The sequence below is a fragment of the Mastigoproctus giganteus genome, chromosome 7 (genome assembly GCF_048544385.1).
Source record: "Mastigoproctus giganteus isolate SK-2022 chromosome 7, ASM4854438v1, whole genome shotgun sequence".
Classification (NCBI taxonomy): Eukaryota; Metazoa; Arthropoda; class Arachnida; order Uropygi; family Thelyphonidae; genus Mastigoproctus; species Mastigoproctus giganteus.
This window is the reverse complement of record NC_143581.1, coordinates 230,943,845-230,963,692: the sequence shown is the minus strand read 5'-3', so window position 1 is coordinate 230,963,692 and position 19,848 is coordinate 230,943,845.

Here is a 19,848-nt window from a genome sequence, read left to right as displayed (position 1 = left end):
CAGATTTACACTACTAGCTGCTGTCCGCAACTTCTCTGAAGGAAATGAAGTGGCGCTGACTGAAAATTCTCAATCGTTCTCAGCTCTACAACAATTCTGCTCTGCTGTTTTCACCAAAAGAAAGCAACTCTTCTCAAGTTTATCAACATATCAACAACAAGGAACCAACCCAACCCAACGCCTGCAATGTGTATCGATATTTCTTTAAACTGATATCGCCTGCCATCTACTATTTTTTTTCGTTTTTCCTAGGACAGAAAAAGACTGCTTAAATTTATACTTCTGATTAGTTAGTTGCGTGATGTGATTTGCTGTGTGAACATGTTTCACGTTCATTACCCTTATAACATTGTAATTAACATGATTATATGTATATATCATTGTATGTATCATTATATTTGTATATACAGGGTGATTCACTACCAGCGCGACAAACTTGCATGAGGTCTAGGGGTCGCAAAGACGAATCGGAATCACATAGCATTCAAGGGTCTGAAATGCCTTCGTCATGCGGTAGAGGACGTTGAACGGGAGGTCGCGTGAACAATGATCCCGCTGGAAGTCAGCATTTGCGAACCGGTTCTCGAGGCAGTAGGATGGACGAGTATTCAAACGTTGAACTGGCCGACGTGCAGCTCGCGTATGGAGCTGCGGACTGTAACGGGCGCGCCGCTCTGCGCTTGTACCAGGAACGTTCCCGCACAGGCGTGCTCCTCATCATACGATTTTCGCACGTGTGCACAGAAGGTTACGTGAGACTGGTTGTTTCACGAGAGGCGCCATGAATCGAGAGCGTACGACGAGGACGCCAGACAATAAGGAGAATGTCCTCCGTCTTGCAGAAGGCAATCCAAGTACGAATACTCGAGCGATAGGCCAACGATTGGGTATTTCCCAATTCACTGTATGGAGGATTCTGTCAACAAACCAAATGAGTTCATACCATCTGCAATGTGTCCAATCACTGGAGCCTGCAGTTTATCCACTCCGGACGACTTCTGCTACTTGGTTTTTTCAACAGAGTGCGGCAGACAGCGCATTTGCTGCGTCCGTTTTGTTCACGGATGAGGCAAGTTTCACAAAAGAGGGAACCTTCAATCAACATAACGCCCATTTGTGGGCTTTGGAGAACCCCCATGGTATGCGAACACGTGCAACCCAACGCCGTTTCTCTGTCAATGTTTGGGCCGGCATTGTTGGAGACCGCCTCATTGGACCGTACCTTCTGCCCCCTCATCTGGACGGTAGGGCATACTTGATCTTTCTACAGCAAGTCCTGCCTGAACTTATTACATTACATTAGAAATACCGGATCCTACCACTACCGGTGCCGTAGCACATCCGTGGCTAGGATCTTATTTTCCTGGCATCAGAATCTTAGGTAACAATTATGATATAAAATTAAATTTTAAAACTCAATTTTTAACTCAGAAAAAATTGTGACCACTTAGCCTATTCTGAGGAGCAATACATTTGGACCAGGTCTATGTATCCTGATCAGCATAGTTCCCGTCCCTAACCACGGGGAGGTGGGTCGCCACTATCTATCAGGGCTCTTTTATTAAAGACATCATTAACAAACTTATTAAAAAGAGCAAAGTTGTTACAATCTGTGAACAGGATCCCCAGATTATCCTCGTCTAACACTCCTACAAGCATTTCTAACCTCCTGCGTATGTCCAAGTATACATTACATTCAAGCATCAGATGTTTTGAGGTTTCATCTTCTCCACAAGTACACAATCCAGAGTGATGTAATCCAAGCTGTGACAATTTATATTTCAAGCCATGTCCAGTTAATAGAAAGCCAGCTCGTAATCCAAACTGTAACCAAGGTTTTAACCTACAATCAATCATACTTACGTCAGGCAAAAACATATGTTTGCCTACCTTTTTCACTGGTTTCCCAGCTTGCTTGCCAGAGAGCAATAATCTCAGTGTTTATTCTTCTTTTCTCGTCTTGGACTTCATTCCTAGAATATTCTCGCCCTTCATCTGGGCAAGAAGTCACACCCATTATAGTACTTCTGATGTTGTTCTTAGTGAAGTATACTAGCCCTCTTAATAAGACTTCGAAATAAGCAGGTTTTCGTCCTGCCATAACCTGGAGTGCGTCAGAGGAGACTGTACGGCATGCTCGTGTAGTTCCTAATAGAGCAAATCTCTGGGCCTGTACAAGATGCTTTTGTATCTTAGTCTTGTCAATTCGATGGACCCATGCCCCAGAGGCGTAAGTAAGTATCGGCACAAATAAACATTGATATAACATGTTTAAAGAGCGTCCTTTTATGCCCCAGTCTGTTCTTACTACCCTCCGGATTTTGGCATACAGCCTGAACTTATTGAAGAAACACATGTTCCTCAGTCGTTGTGCCGCTCAATGTGGTTCCAGCATGATGAAGCTCCCCCACATTACACAAATGGCGTCCGCCAACATCTAAACGTTACATTTGGACAGCATTGGATAGGTTGTGGTCGTCCGGTTCATTGGCCTGCTAGATCGCCGGACCTATCATGCCTGGACTTCTTCTGCTGTGGTCAAATGAAGACATTGGTGTACGAGAACCCCGTTGATTCAGTTGAAGACCTCGTCGCTCGCATCTCTGTAGCTGCCAGGGAGATTCAAGACATGCCAGGAATCTTCAAGAACGTTAGGGATTCCATGCGGCAGCGCTGTGAAGCCTGTGTGACTGCTTCTGGTCGAACATTCGGACACCTTCTGTAGCATGGCTTTTTGCCAATGTAAAACTTATTTCTGTTACACTAACGAGTTTCTGTTTCTGTTCTTTTTCTTTGCTTCTTTGTTCACGCGACCTCCTGCATGACGAAGGCATTTCGGACCCTACAATGCTATGTGATTCCGATTTGCCTTTGTGTCCCCTACACCTCCTGCAAGTTTGTCGCACTGGTAGTGAATCACCCTGTATATCTATGTATGTACATAGCCGATTTGCCAGTTTCTGGCTGGGGGCAGCTTGTTTTTTTTTTTTTTTTTTTTGGTTAATAAAGAAAGAATAAAAAAGAAAAATAGAACAACATATAAAAAGAATAAATAAATAAATAAAAAATAGTTGTCAGGCGCGCAGGTAGGTACATAAGTACGCGTGCCTTGAGTGACCGGGGTTAAAACCCCTGACTGCTGAATACGCTGCTGTTTCTTGTGAACTCCTCTGACTGTTTCGTCGTCCCGGAGTATAAACAGAATATTTATTTAGGCCGCCGTAGCCAAGTGGTCAGCGCGCGGGTGCCTAAGTAGACGTGTATAAATAAATTTTTATTTGTCCTACCAAATTTAAAATATAGGTGTACATTGGTAGGTGACAAATTCCCTTCACGGCAGACAATGCCAGGGATTATCATAAAATGCGAATAAAAGAATGTCTAAAATATACAAGAAAGGTTAAATATACACGAAAAGATGACATTTAAACTACATTACTCTTCACTACATTTCTGTCTAGAGTCCTGGCAACTGTAATACAAAAGTTCATCTAACATCACACCCACTGATCAACTTGTGCGAGATATACATTATTCAAATGCATATACACAGTTCTTGACAGAAATTCACACAACTACTAGGCAACAGTAGCCTCAGCGAGCCACACTGCGGTTTGTTTCCTATATTTCGGGTCTTCTATGAGCCTTTGTAGGTCAATTCCGATACGTGTTGGGCACTGAATTGATTCTAACGCACTGGCGGGTATAAACCTGTCGGCCATCTTCAGTCTGTTGGTCTTCATTCTCAAGGATTTTGTACCTCTTAATGCAGATGGCGGGATGTGCCACTCACAAAGCTGCCAGAAGCATGGTGATGATATCGTGCCAGTCATCATTTTGATTGTAGTTATTAATCGTTTCCAGGAAATGATGTCTGGTAAACGCTGCAGTTTAAGCTGTTCAGAGAGCTGCGTGGTCCTTAACTGTTGCGGGAGGTGGTGCTTATGGTTTGCCCACTTCAGCAGCCAGAATTCACTCGCATATATTCTCCTAATGTGGGCAGGGGTGGCTGACGCCCACAATTCAGCGCCATACAAAATGGCTGAATACACTGTGGTTCTTAAATATCGTGCGGTTGTTGCAGTCTGTTTCACTTGCAAGAGGTGCTGTTTTGTTGACCAACGTAAGTAGTTCATTTTCTTTACAATCAGGTCAATATGAGAGTTGAACGTAAGTTTCGTATCAAATGTTACTCCGAGATCTCTATGCGTCTCAACAACTGGGATAGGTTTGCCATTAAGTTTCGGGTGTACGAGCGTAGACGATTTTTGAGCGAGTACACCATGATTACAGTCTTCTGCAGATTTAGGGCCAAGCCAAAGTTGTCCAAGTACACGAATAAGTTCAGAAGCTTATAATTAATCTGCTCACACAACGCCCTGTTGTTCATGGACGGTTGGATGGGTGTTAGGATCTTAATGTCATCTGCATAAGTGCATACATCATCCCTACCGTTGCAGAACGGGATCATCATGGCGGTAAAGAGGATTCCTGATAAAACTCCACCCTGTGGAACTCCTGCATGGAGTTGGCGTTGGAGGATCTGACTATCTGTGCGGTAATAAATGGACCGACAAGTAAGTAGGGCCTGTGCCTTGTGTGACCGGGGTTCAAGCCCGTGACTACTGAATACGGTGCAGTTTCTTGTTTTTAATCGATCATGCGAACTCCTCTGACCATTTGGTCGTCCCGGATTATAAACAGAATATTTATTTATTATTTATATATATATATATATATATATATATATATATATATATATATATATATATATATACTTCCAGTTACATAACACCATTTGTGCACAATTGTATGCTCAGGATTAAGTAGACCCCGGCACAGCTCCTCGTGCCTAAGGACTGGTACCAGGCAGCAGCTGCCCAGGTGTTGGTTGCTCTCTGGTGGCGAAGTGGCCTGACACTAACAACAGAACAACACACTACACATAAAACTAACACACACAAACACTTTTTCGGGCCCATTTCGCAGAGGCTCTCATCAAGTGCTCCCTTCTACAGAATTAAAAACACTTTCAAATTTGATCCCGCGACTTTCTCTCCGCTGGCAGTAAATCCTCAAATCTCCTATTCTTGTCATTGAAGAGTATCTCCCATTGTATTCTTAAAATATTATAGCTGCTCTAGATCAATAACTTTTATTCCTAGTAGGTATATGCTGCCCCCATGCCACATAACCTTTTTATACATATATTTTGTGTTTGTATAATAACAGAGTCACTGATACTAGCTAACTCCTGTGAGACGAATGCTCTCTGCTGCTGCTCGTTTTGTCTAGTGCTCGCGGGTAGGCCCCAGCATTTAGCTCGGCAGCTGAGTGCTTCATGGATCTCTCGTTTTAATATCTTCTAAAATATCAACCCATTCTTCAAGCTCTCATATTAGCCCATCAGAATGCTGAATGTGCTCTTAATCTCCTCACACTCTTTGCAACGAACACACAAACGGCATCCATTATGGAAGTACCATGTCTCGTTACACACTACTTACCTACGTCATTTTTCAATATAATTTCCTAGAGGAACATATAATTTTCACACCTTTATTTCCAAGCTTTCAAGGCCACTGCGAAGGTTTGTCTGGAGGTGTCTTTCAGTGAATGGCCAAAGCATCTGCTTCTTGGCTAGGAAAGGTTCTCCCACAAAGACCATTCTTCATCGTTACAAACAACCAAAAGTCACCAGGTCATGGGAGTATAAGGAATGTGACATTGTCTCGATTCTGTTTTCTGTAAAACAAAATGATAATGAAAATTGTATGTTACTTAACAGTGCGATGAGACAGAACATTATCCTAAAGAATGTGATTCAGTCACGTAAATGTTTCTTCTGAAACGCTTGAAAAATATTTTCTTCATAATTTCTTTATACCAGTTTCATGTGACTGTAATACCATTGGAAACACAATTTTTAACCATTATTACATCAATATCCCAAAAATCAGCAACCACAATTTCTCCAAACTGCAGCAAGATGGAACTTTGTTGAACATGGTGGCGATGACTCGGCATGCTTCCATGGACAGTGCGGCTCGGATTGAGAATTGAGCTGTGAAATCCATGTCTTATCGTTCATGGGACAGGAGAAAAGCACCTCGAACTACGGAATTACCTAGAACAATAATAAATAGTGTACATATCGTTCTTATATGGATGCACTGGATAATGATGCAGATGTGCTGAGCTCATACATCATATATTGGTTTTCTCAGCTTACAATCTTCTCTCTACAGCACACATAGCTTCATATACTCCTCATTTATTCGTATTATTCTGTTACAGATAGCAAGTAGTAGTACCAACAATGGATACCCCCGGCATTTTATACTGAATAGCAGTATCTGATCCTATTCTGAACACACATCGGAAGGCTTCTTATGCAATTCTTCTTATAATTATACAATCACTTTTAATACGCACGTTTGTTGGCATTTCTTATTGATCTGGATAGGGTAGAAATTGAAAGGGCGTTGGTAGCTTAACTTTAAATCTTGTGATAAATCAATTCTGCTGGATTTATTTTATCTCGTGGTTATATTTTAGGTAACTGACATGGCGAGATTCCTTTTTTTTTTTAAATTATCCTGTCATGATATTTGATAATAAATTTTCTGTTTATACTCCGGGACGACCAAACGGTCACAGGAGTTCACAAGATAGACAGAATACAAGAAACAGCAGCGCCGTTTTCAGCAGTAACGGGCTTGAACCCCGGTCACCCAAGGCACGTGTACTTATGCACTCCGCGCGCCTGAAAATCTTTAATAAAAATCAAAGATTACAAACAATACATTGCGCGGCCACTTTAAGTACTATATTCCCAAATAGTACTACATTTTAGTAACATTTCGCACCCATTCGCTCTTAGGCGCCACTTTCTTAGGCCTAACAGCAAGCAGGCTCCAATCCAAACAACCAGGACAAGTCGTAAAACGTACTGAACAAGATGTCAAAAGCGTACCACGAGATGTTGGTCTACGCTGACTTTGAATCAATGTAGATTGTGTTCTGTGGTGGATTTTCTGCTTTCTCGACGAAAATCCCGATTTTACGGCTGAAAAAGAAAAAAAAAAAAAAAAACATTCTATCCTCCACTGAGACCACCTGCAAATCACCCACGGTGTGAAAAAAGCATTGTTGGGTCCATTATTCAACGATGAGCAGTCTCCATTGATTACCACACTGTCTTCTCCCCCTCAACCATCCCTTTATCCATAGCAGCAATTTGCCCCCCAATGCCACACTGCTCCATTTTGTGCAGCAGTCTTCCATGTGCAATAGTATCAAAAGCCTTTCTAACATCGAAATATATAATATCAAAGTTATTCCCTGCATTGAGTTCTTATGTGACTGCATCATATTATCCAATCAAATTGGTCAGGCAAGACTTTCCCTTAACAAAACCATGCTGTCTCCGAGCTATAACTGAAGTCTTGTCTAAATGATCCTGCAGTGCTTCTTTAACCAGTGCCTCCATTAATTTTCCTGAAACAGAAGTTAAACTCACAGGTCTATAATTACTTGTGTCAGCCTTTGATCCTCCTTTGTGAATTGGGGTCACATTTGCACATCTCCAGTCTATGGGTACCTCTCCTGAGTCCAAAGAAGCTCTCATAATTATGGCTAAGGGTTTGCTTACTTCATTTGCTGCCTCCTTTAATATAACTGGATAGATCCCATCCATCCAGGGTGCCTTTTTTATGTTTATCCTCAACAATTTCTCCTCCCCTTTCCTATCAGTTATTACAAAATCATCTAGCTCACTGCCAGAGTTTACTTCACCTCTGGCATTCCCCTTCCTGAATAACTCCTCATGTGTGAATGTAGATGCAAAATACTCGTTTAGTTTGTTAGCCACCTGAGCAGGATCCTCAACTGTTGAACGATCAATATCCAGTGCACCAATCTGATTCATCCCTTTCTTTCTAGAGTTTACATAGGTGAAGAACTCTTTTCTGTTTTTATTTGCATCCTTCGCCAAAGATTTCTCATAATCTGCCTTTGCTTCCCTTTGTGACTAGGTTGGCAGGATTGTTAAGGACACTATGCTGCTGCAACAGGATCTGGAAAGGTTGAGCAGATGGACTGAGAGGTGGCAAATGAAGTTTAACATTGACAAATGTAAAGTACTACATATGGGAAGCAGTAATCCCAGAGTAACGTATCAACTCTGTGGTACCACACTGACAATGTTAGTGAATGAAAGGGACCTGGGGGTAATTGTGCAGGCAGATATGAAGTTTCTGGGCAGTGCAGACGGTTTGCAAGGATATCTCATGGTGTTTTGTCAATGATATACAGGAATTTTTCTGGCAGGGATAAGGAGGTGATTATCCCCTTGTATAAGGCATTGGTCAGGCCACACCTTGAGTACTGTATACAGGTCTTGAGGCCTCATTTAAGAAGGATGTAGAGCTGTTGGAACGAGTACAGAGAAGGGCAACAAGATTAGTGAATGGAACAAAGGGTTGCTCTTACGAAGAAAGGCTGAAGTTTTGCAAATTACAGTGTTTGAAGACTAGGCACCTGCGAGGTAATCTGATTGAGCTGCATAAAGCCTTGACTGGTTTGAGCAAGCTCAATGCGGATGGGATTCTTCCTCTTGCTCAGAATAATTTCCTGAGAGGTCATAAATTCAAATTGAGGAAATACAGTTGTAGGATAGCTGTGCGGAAGGTTGCCTTTAGCCAGCGGGTGGTTGATTGGTGGAAAAAACTTCCATCTGTCGTAGAAGTCGTTAAATAGATTCAAGGCAGAACTTGACAAACATTGGGAGCGAGTAGATGGGTGAAATAAGGGGTTTTTTTTTTTTTTTTTTTTGTGGCTGATGCTATATAAGCTTGGTTTCTTGCATTATGTGCCTTTGCTAATGCTAATGCTAAAAATGCTAAAAATTTTCTGGTCCAGACACAGTTCTGTGCTACACAGAGTACACACCGCGGAGATGGGGGTTTGCCCCATCAACTAACACACTTTGCACTGCTAAAACACTTTTCACATCGTGCATCGTCGCAATTAACTAGCATTTTTTACAACTGCCAGCATGAGTCCAACGCTACATTCTCCATATTCTAGTTCTCCCATTGGCGTGAAACAGCAGGAACGAGATCTGTCACACCACGTAACGTTTTACGTTTTTGACACCCCTTCACTCTATCGTTGTTGTCCTAAATCAACTGTAAACATGCCTTCTTAATTTTGACAGTGGGTGGAACCCGGTATGGTCGTCGTTTGCACGACCACACCCTGACAAGGTACGACGAGTAGTGCGTTTTAAATGTGTCTTTGGTTACTACTGTATTAGGTTCTTATTTGAATGCAGCCTTTTTCGTAACTTGCATAAATCCGATGTTTCCGATTACACAATTACCGTTGGTCGAATGTAACTGATAATTGGACCAGTCTCGATACAACCGAGACACAGTCATACCTGAAAACTGCACCAGGGCTGCAGTTTCCGAGATACTCATACCGGTGCATCTGCAGCTGACTACCATTCCAAGTTCGAAGTCAAATTATTTTTCGTCTTCCCTACTTTACAGAACTAACTGACTATATAAAATATCCCCATATCGAGCATCCTGTAGGATGTTATAATTGGAGATATTGTTCGAAGCAATTCCTGTGCCTCCCTTGAAGTTTCTGCAAACAATGCCATATAGATTCTATTGGATTGTGCTACCACCCACAACCTCCAAATTTCTTCACAAAAAAAGCCATCTATGCTGCACAAAGGATCCCTCTAGCTAACTAGGCCCCCACAGATAAAATTGCCAGCAAAACCATCCGCCTGGTAACAAAACTAAAGTTCTTAGCATCATTTTTGATCCCAAGCCTACCTTCTCTCCCAACTTATCATACCTCCATACCAAAATAAGGAAATATACTGCTCTGGTTGCCAGCGTTAGACGTATGTCCTGAAGCGTCATACCTTAGCTGTTTTCTACAAAGCTGTTTTCCTGCCCATAATTAGATACTGTGCTGGGGTGCAGTTCAACTGTGACACCCTCGAAAAGAACATTAGGAAATTAAACTCGATTCAGGAACCATTCTTGTTAGTAGCCATGCATGCTGTACAATGTACTCATGCCCTTCAAGTCCTGGTGGGTTCTCTCCCCCTGGACCTGGACCAAAGTGGCCTCCACTACCACCTTTCTATAGGTCTCTCGTCCACCATTCTTAATTACTCAATAGATTCAGCTGTTGTATCAAACGAGAGAAGACACGTTTTGCATCCTTTCTTGCTAAAAGTTGGCAATCCAGATGGAACAACTCAATAAAAGGACCAATCGCCCACAAATTCATCCCAGATATCTCTAAAGTACACCCAACAACGCCTCGCTGGTTTTCTCCGGGGTTATATACTGTTTCTCCTCACTGGCTACGACACTATCAACAGCAAACTGGTATCCATGGGCATTACTGAGGATCCCAAATGTCACAGTAGACTCATTGAGCACTGGGAGCATCTTATGTACGTCTGTCCAACATCCGAGGATCTTCAGTACCGATTCATCACTCAAATTCAAGACCAACGACAAGAAAAGGAATTTTTATATGGAATAGGAAGCATATGCTCAACGAGGAGCACATGCTTCCTGTGACTGATGCTTTTGGTAGAGAAAATTTCCTGATTTGTTGATTTCAATAGACACCATGAATTTATCATTAGCTACCACTTGTTTTTTTATATAAAGGAAGAAAACCTTTCCATCCTCTGCAAAGGTCTCGAAGGTTTACGTAGCAGTTTTGTCTAGTTTTAAACTTGATGCGCAGCACTATTTTTTAAAAGTCTTTCATCTTCTTAAAAGCATAAATCGTAGTGTGCAATGCACATGACTTGACTTAACCACGCGTCACTTCGGAGCGAAAACCATTGGTTTTGAAACAAACAGCAAATCATTCACTAGTCTGAGTTCAACGACAACTAGCAGATAGATTTTATACATTACGATAGGTCGTGCCATCCTGCGGCTAATCCAAAAACTTTTTGATTTCATAAATGAGGATGTTAAAATATTACATTAATGATATAAAGTTTTGTTGGTAACAATAATAATTTACTGTATGCTTGAGCAAACAAACATCAAAAATTTCCATTCTGTGTTTTAGATTTAAGTTTGTTAAGAATGGATATTTTCGTTTCATCAAGAAGAAGACAGACATGCGATCTCTGATGGGACATCCTCAAGAAAAAAAGAATTCTACAGAAATTCTTGATTCACGCAAATATTGAATCTTCAAACAAGAGATAAAAATCATTAGACTCAAGATTCAGGTAGAATAAACCGTATTCTGAAAATAAACACTTTTTTATCCCCTGTAGAAAGAAACCTCCTTCCACGCATTGCGATGTTCTAGAGTGGCAGATCCAAGTGTTGAAATTTATTTTATTATTCGGTTGGGATGTGCTCAGGAAATCGACACCTCTGGATTCTAGCTGCATCTGCTTACTATGGAAGATAAGCGCTAGAGAAATAAATTGAATTTCAGAGTGTCGAGTAGCCGCTTGTGAACTGAAAGCTCGGAAAAATGAAAAGAAACGAATACAGGACTACATACAAAGAGAAAAGTGAAAATAAGGCCACTCACAAAGTTTAATTCTAAATTATTGAGACGACGGAGATGGGAGATGGTTTCAGAGCTCTCGCTGATTTTAAATGATTCACTCCATTGTCTGTGAAACATAAATCAATGCGAGAGATGGGACATATGAGCCGTAAATGGGACCTGTCTCTTGTTTTTCTCAAATATATCTCGTGTTTTGCTACTGCATATAATTTAAATATCACCATAACACGCTATACTGCTGAAAGTACTCTAAATTAATGGACTCAATATTTTTAGAGTAAAGAAGAAACCCATGGGGGAAATAGAACGAGAGCATTCCGAATATCATAAAGGGCTGTTTCGGGCAGAGCAGGAGTGGACAGTTTCGACGATTTGAAATTCATATCTTAAGGGCGTTAACATACTAATATCGAAAGAAATTTAAAATCGATATTATATTTTTGGGCTCTTTTTTAGTCATGGAAACCATCTCGCCAATTTCCTCTTCCCATTTTCTGAACCCAGAGGCCTTTGTATGCTCCAGTCAAATTGTGAATTTTGAAATAAAAAGCTTAATCTTATTTTCTCCTCTCTTCCACAGTCTATTCAGGGACTTGGAAGGAAAGGGATGAGAATATCACACCTTTATTGAAGCTTCTTATAGGTCAAAAAATACAACGGTTCCCTTGTGGTGAGGAAAAGCAATAATACAAATACAATACTATTATAACTATATTAAAGATTAAGCGATAAAGAAATAACAGTAAGATTTGTGAAATGTTCAAAAAAACTCCCTGTCCATATTTGTCTTGTGATACCCCCGCATTAATAATCATTTCGATAATACAACTTGAATATTCCATTGCTATTTCCAAGTAAGAATTTAGATCAACTTAAATTTAAAACTGGTTTGTTGGGGTACGATGACCTAATCTGCACGCAGGATTGATCGGAATTCTTCACTGAACGTAAAACCATATTTATTCAGCTGATAAATGTACCGAAATACATTTCATTCTTGGCCTCTACCACAAATGGGATTTGTTCAAATCCTCTTAAACTATTTAAAATAAAATATAAAAGCACTCCTGTAAAAAATGGATATTCATTTTTAAAGTGATAAAGAAAACAAACAAAATATTTAATTAGATGAGACAATCTTTTCTATATTCTATCTGATATATATATTTTTTTGTCTTCGCCTTTTTCCTATTATTATATGGGATCAGCGTTTTTTATTGTTTTGGCACGCAATTTTTACGGCTGGATGCCCTTCCTGACTCCAACCCTCACCCTTTACCCGGGCTGAGAATATGCGGTGGTCATTCCCTGACCTGCCGCATCCGGTGGGTACGGGCGCGAACCCCCGTCTAATCAAGAAGCGTGTGCTATGCATTACTGCTCCTGCCCACCTGGCTACGGAGGCGCCATATTCTATCTGATATAATGTATCAAAAAAAAAAAAAACACAATGAATCGCAAGCACAACTGATTTAATAAATAATCATAGCTTATATTGTTTTCCTCCCTAAGCACTCATTAGAATAATAAATTTCCAGAAAAAAACGCTTCCTTGAGTGTTTAAAGGAAAAACAAACAGGGGACGTGTGCATTGTCATTCTAGAAAGCAGAATTATTATTATTATTACTGTATTATTAGTTTATTAACCTCCAGAAACCGTGGGTCTCTCTCCGGGACGTCAATGAGCCAGGAGGATGCGAAATTTACAGACTGGGGTACGAGAAACCACATGTACAATATATGAGTACATACGGGCTCGACCTGGGGTATTTACAGAATCCAACTTACATAGGAATCAAATCAAATACAAAGGTTGAATAATAATACAGATAGGCAAAAGTAAGGAAGAAAACTGTAGAAGGCAGAAATGCCCAGGTGCAAGAGACCGCCACATATTCATTAGCTGGTAACTGTTCTTAAGGATTTCCTTTCTGTAGCGCTTGTCCTCACAGAATTTATCTGGGTGGATGCCTAATTTATTAAAGATCTGAAAGCAATTTGCCTGTTCAAACGTGAATGAATGGTTTCGTAAACTGATTATCTTGGTAGTAATCTCGACAAATACGAGCTTCATAGATTTTGCAGCGTCAATATAATAATAATAATAATAATAATAATAATAATAATAATAACACTAACACAACCCGAAGTCGGCCATCAGGAAACTGACCATAGCCCGAAAAGGAAGGAGCGAGGGAGGGGTCTGGCACACCTCCTTAAAACAGGGGAAGACAATTAAGACCCTGACGGATTACTTCCAGGAAAACACAGCGCCAATCCACCAAGCCATAAGGAAGATAGACAAATAGCACACACACAACTCAATCTCAACAAGGAGACCCCATTCACACAGACGGAAGAAATAAAAATAGATATATTGGCGAAGAAGGCACTCCATGGCAGACACTAAAATGATCTCCATTACACAGACAAAATGGTTTCCAACTCGGGCTCACGAGCTTTTCCCAGAGACCGAATAAATCATGCTTGCCGTCCCAAGACCATGTAATCAACACCAGTAAATACATCGCCAAGGTCGACGGTGCCACCTGCCCCCAGAAACAATTCAGCACACCACCGCAGAATGCAGGGTGATCACTCAGACGGTGTACACACATAGACAAGATCAGATCGCCAGGATCAGAAGCTAACGCAAAAATACCAGTTGATCAAAGAAAGTGTACCGCATTACAAGTACGAATTCTAGGCCGTACTAGAGATACCTACTCACAAACTATACTGGAACCAGGCCACAGTAATGAACAAAACGATCCCGCATAACAGACTAGACATAACCCTCGACGACAAGAGGAAATCGCTATCTACCTGATCAACATAGCGGTATCCAAAACCAATAACCACCAGAAGAGCTGACTTCCACAAGAACCTAGCAGTAATAGGCCTCGCAAAGAACACCTACATGGAATTCCAGAAAGCCGCGATCCTGCACACTTCTAGGATAGTCCTCGACCATGAGTAATAATAATAGTAACCGAACACAACCACGCATCCCATACTGTTCATGGGGTGGTTTGTTGTGTCCAGTTACTATTATTATTATTATTACTTCGACCAACAGTAATATTAATATGAAAGTAATAATTATTGCTTTCATTATTATTATTATTTCGTTCATTATCCAGTCCCCATCACGGGGTGCTAAAAATCCCGTAATTATAAAAAGTTAAAATAATATTTACCGCAGGATGCAGGGTGATCAACCAGTCGGCGTACACTCACAGACACGACCAGGTCGCCAGGATAATTCATCAGACTTGAGAGAAGAAATACTATGTGATCAAACCAGATTATAAGTACCTCGGGCTGCACAGCCACTACTAGCGACCATCGCCTCATCACTTACAGTGTCACCGATTCTGCCCTCCCTCGTCAAGTGCCTATCCAGGATATTGTAAGATTCTCTACTAAAACAGCGAACTGGGACCAGTTTGACAATGTAATTCAAGATGCTCTTCATGACCCAGCTAGCAACTTCTACCAATCAATGAACAGTGCGCAGAAAACAGACTTTGTGCAAAGTCTGCTCCTCAAAGCTTCAGAGGCTTCCATGAAAAAATGTTCCAGGAAACCAAGATCTGTTCCATGGTGGTCGCAGGAACTCACTAACCTGCGCATTTCTCTGAAGCGCGCTCGGAAAGAATACCAACGCAAGAGAAGGACTGAACCTGCTCACATTGCAGAACAGTATAGAGACCGATTCAAAGCAGCCCGCCGTGAATACACTAACAAAATTTACCATGCCAAGCAAAGCTCCTGGCGTTCCCTTGTCGAGACTGAGGGGAACCGGAATCCGTGGGGTTTAGTCCACAAACTCGTGAGGAATAAGCTGGGATCCACGGACGTCATACACTCTGTCCGCTCTGATGACTCGTCTGAGACTACACACTGGGAAGATACAATCAACCGGATTCTGGATGAACTAATATATCAGGACAACACCAACTCTGACACTGACATCCACAGGACGATAGCAGTACAAAATTCCAGCTTCCAGCCAGACAACATGGAGGAACCATTCACGGAGGAAGAAGTCGATGCAGCAATTAAAAAAATCAAAAAAGGTAAAGCTCCTGGTCTGGATTTTATTGAAGGCGAGACTGTGCAACGTCTCTGGGCCATAGCTCCAATGATACTTCTTCAGCTCTTCAACACCTGTCTGAATGAGGGTAACTTTCCATCACGTTGGAAGCATGCTAACCTGAGGCTCTTACCTAAGGATCCCACAGGTACCTCCAAGGCATATCGCCCGATTACGCTGCTTCCCATTCTCGGCAAGGTTTTTGAGAGACTGCTGCTCTCCCGCTTCCAACCCCGATATGAAGCCAGTGCCGTGGGGTTTAGTCCACAAACTCGTGAGGAATAAGCTGGGATCCACGGACGTCATACACTCTGTCCGCTCTGATGACTCGTCTGAGACTACACACTGGGAAGATACAATCAACCGGATTCTGGATGAACTAATATATCAGGACAACACCAACTCTGACACTGACATCCACAGGACGATAGCAGTACAAAATTCCAGCTTCCAGCCAGACAACATGGAGGAACCATTCACGGAGGAAGAAGTCGATGCAGCAATTAAAAAAATCAAAAAAGGTAAAGCTCCTGGTCTGGATTTTATTGAAGGCGAGACTGTGCAACGTCTCTGGGCCATAGCTCCAATGATACTTCTTCAGCTCTTCAACACCTGTCTGAATGAGGGTAACTTTCCATCACGTTGGAAGCATGCTAACCTGAGGCTCTTACCTAAGGATCCCACAGGTACCTCCAAGGCATATCGCCCGATTACGCTGCTTCCCATTCTCGGCAAGGTTTTTGAGAGACTGCTGCTCTCCCGCTTCCAACCCCGATATGAAGCCAGTGGTTTGGCATCCTCGCTTCAATTTGGATTCAAACAAGGGTGCTCCACAATTGATGCTTTATCTAAAACCCTCAAAGTTGCAGAACAGTCAGATGCAACTTATGTACTGGCAATCTTCATTGACTTCAAAGGAGCTTTTGACACAGTGTGGTGGCCGGGCGTTCTTCAGAGGGCCAGAGTCTCTAACTGCACTTGGAATTTCTACCACTGCCTCAAAAGCTACTTCTCTAACCGCAAGGTCAGCATCAAAACAAAATATCACTGCATCACCCGACATCTAACCCGAGGCTGTCCCCAGGGCTCCATCCTGGGGCCAGCTGTCTGGAATATGATACTCGACGACTGGCTCCTGAGGGACTACCCACACACTACTCAGCTTTCTTATGCCGACGACATGGTTATTATCATTGAGGACCCCACCCGCGCCACCATAGAAACCCAGGCTACGGTTGTTCTCGCTGCTCTGTCCGTATGGGCCACGGAAAATAAACTCTCAGTCTCCACTGAGAAGAGCAAAACCCTCCTATTAAAAGGCAAACTGGACTTCTCCAGACCTCCTACCATACGTTTTAATGGCCGCCCACTGAAAAACTACCGATCGGTGAAGTACCTAGGAGTAATTTTGGACGACAGGAGAACTTTCATTCCTCATATCCAAGCTATCAAAGAAAAGATAAAAAATTACATCAGTATGTTAGCACGCTTTACCCGCAAGGACTGGGGTCTTAAAGGACCAACTCTACGCCTTTTATACTCAGCAGTATTTATACCAATTGTCACATATGGAGCTGCAGTATGGTACCACAGAATGACTTTAGTGCATGCTCAACGTAAAATTCAGCAAATTCAACGACTTATGCTACTACAAATGACCCGCGCATGTAGAACGACATCAACTGCCGCCCTACAGCTACTAACAGGCCGCCTCCCTTTGGACCTCCACGTCGCTTCTATCGGACTTTCTCATGCCATCAAGAAGAATAAGGAAGCTGAATTCCTCACTATTCAAACCCATACCGATACCGACATCAAACAGGAACATAAACGTGTGTGGCTACAATTCATAAACTTATGGCAAACCCGCTGGAATAACTCCACAACTGGTGCAACTACTAAACTTTTCCTTCCTGTGGTAACCTACATCAACAAGCAACGTTCCACTTGGTTCTTCCCTAACGTCTATGCTTCCTTCCTATTAACTGGCCACGGGTCCTTCAAGAGACGCCTTCTAGAGTTCGGCCTAGTCGAGGATGCCCTCTGTACCTGCGGAGAACCTGAAGACTGGGATCACGTGATGCACTCATGCAACGTATACTTAGATCTAAGAAACCAACTACTCCTAGACCTCCACACTACATCACTTCGTCCAGAAACCAAGTTATTGGAATCTAATGATGCCTTCCGTGCACTGACCAGTTATGCCAACGAGGTCTTTCGTCGTCGCTGGCATCACCTGCAACTCCCGAACACTACTCCTGGATAACCTCCTCTAGACAGCAACTGATACCCAGCACCGGAAACTTCCAGACATGAAACTGCAAATGGCGGACAGCCCTGTCGACGCCGCTCCGTGATTCCCCATTGTGACGATCCTGGACTCTTTAATTTGAACTTTACCTATTCTCTTTTTCCTACCCACAGTCTTTCTCCAGGACTCTCACAACTGCACCTAGCACTCTTCCTGCTCCGTTTAGCCTGGGAGGATGCCTACGCTCTGTCATCCTCGCTATCTTGTCTGTCTTCCACTTTCCTGTCTCTTCTCCGCTCTTTCCTTGGCCCTCCCCACTCTCGCTCCTGCAAGAGTGTGGACGGCCCGTCAGATGTCTTTTACTCCCTGGTCCGGCTCCTCGTGCCAGTGGACGGATGCTGGGAGGCTCCTTCCTGGTGATCGCGCCTCCCAGTAACGAAGAGGCCAGTCAAACAACACAAACAACACACTACTCACACATAACCCACACTGACTGGCTTTGCTATGTTAACAGAGTATTTAACGCGGATTTGTGGGAAACCACGGGAACCGCATAACAAAAAACACTATGTCCACTATATCCACTACCTCGGGCTGTAATAGGGACCCTTCCCACAAGCTATACTGGCACCGCGTCATAAGAACGGACAAGATAATCCTGCACAACAGACTGGGATGAGCTTCACTAAGCGGGAGAAGGTTACCTACCTGATCGACATAGCGGTGCCCAACACCAGTAATCTCCAAAATACCTAAGAGGAAACGATCAAGTACATAAACCTTAGCCGGAAGTTAAAGAGATGCGGCATATGGAAAAAGTAACGACAATCCCTGCTTGCCGAGATCTCCAACTGATTGTGAAGTCGTGAACGGAAACTGCGAACCTTGAAAATACGGTTCCAAATTCCAAGGAGTGAAATGGACGTTAGAGAAGCTAAAATACAATGAATTGAGCCAGCTGAAGGACATCATAGCAAGAAGTTTGTAAAAACCGATGACAGAAGAATTTTCTACGAAATCAACTGATTATTTAACTTTTCTTAACTGCTTTCAGGTTTCTGGCTGCTTCCCAAACTTTGCCACTTAACCGTTCTATACGAAGTAATAAAGAAGTCTGAAACAAACAGAAGCATCACCCAAGGGACTGTAACTGCAGTCTTCTTTTCAGAGCAACCCAAAACCTACCACATTAGATAATAAGGCCCTGAAAAAGATAAGTAACAACAAAGGTGTGTTCGATTTGTCATCGCCCGCTTCACTTCCTGATGCATCATGAGATATCGGGAATTACTGCAGCTTCTGGATGTAATCAATCACGAGATGAGCGCCTTGAAAGACTAAAGAGGAAACTCTGTCAGTTTATTGTGTAGATGTGAGCCAGGAAAACCGAAAGATCACCAAAGTGAAACCAAAGTTAAGAAACTAATAAAAACAGAACTGTGATAAATAGATGCCTTGGGGTTACTTATTTCTATTATATCGCAAGGACTGAAGTTGCATGAAAGAAGAGTGTCAGCGATACAGATCAAAATGCGAACATCCCTTTCGCAATGAAAAGTGCTTAAAGACAAAATATTAGGCACAAGAAATTTGTTAGCAAAAATAATGGGTTGTTTAAATATCAAAATGATTCTTAACAGCAATGTCATGATTTTATTTATATCTCAACTGCTCTTAAAATATTGGATTAATACAGACCTTAGGAGTAGCAAATTATGTTTTTTTTTTTTCCCCTAATTCATTTGTGTTATGAATTACAATAGACAATAAGAGAACATTCTGAATTTTCTGAATTCTGAAAAATACTTTCAAAGTTTCTAAAAATATTTATCCCAATTTATCATCTTGGATGAAACAGAATCATCCTACTCAAAAATCCAGTTATTTATTAAGGTTATTTATATTTTA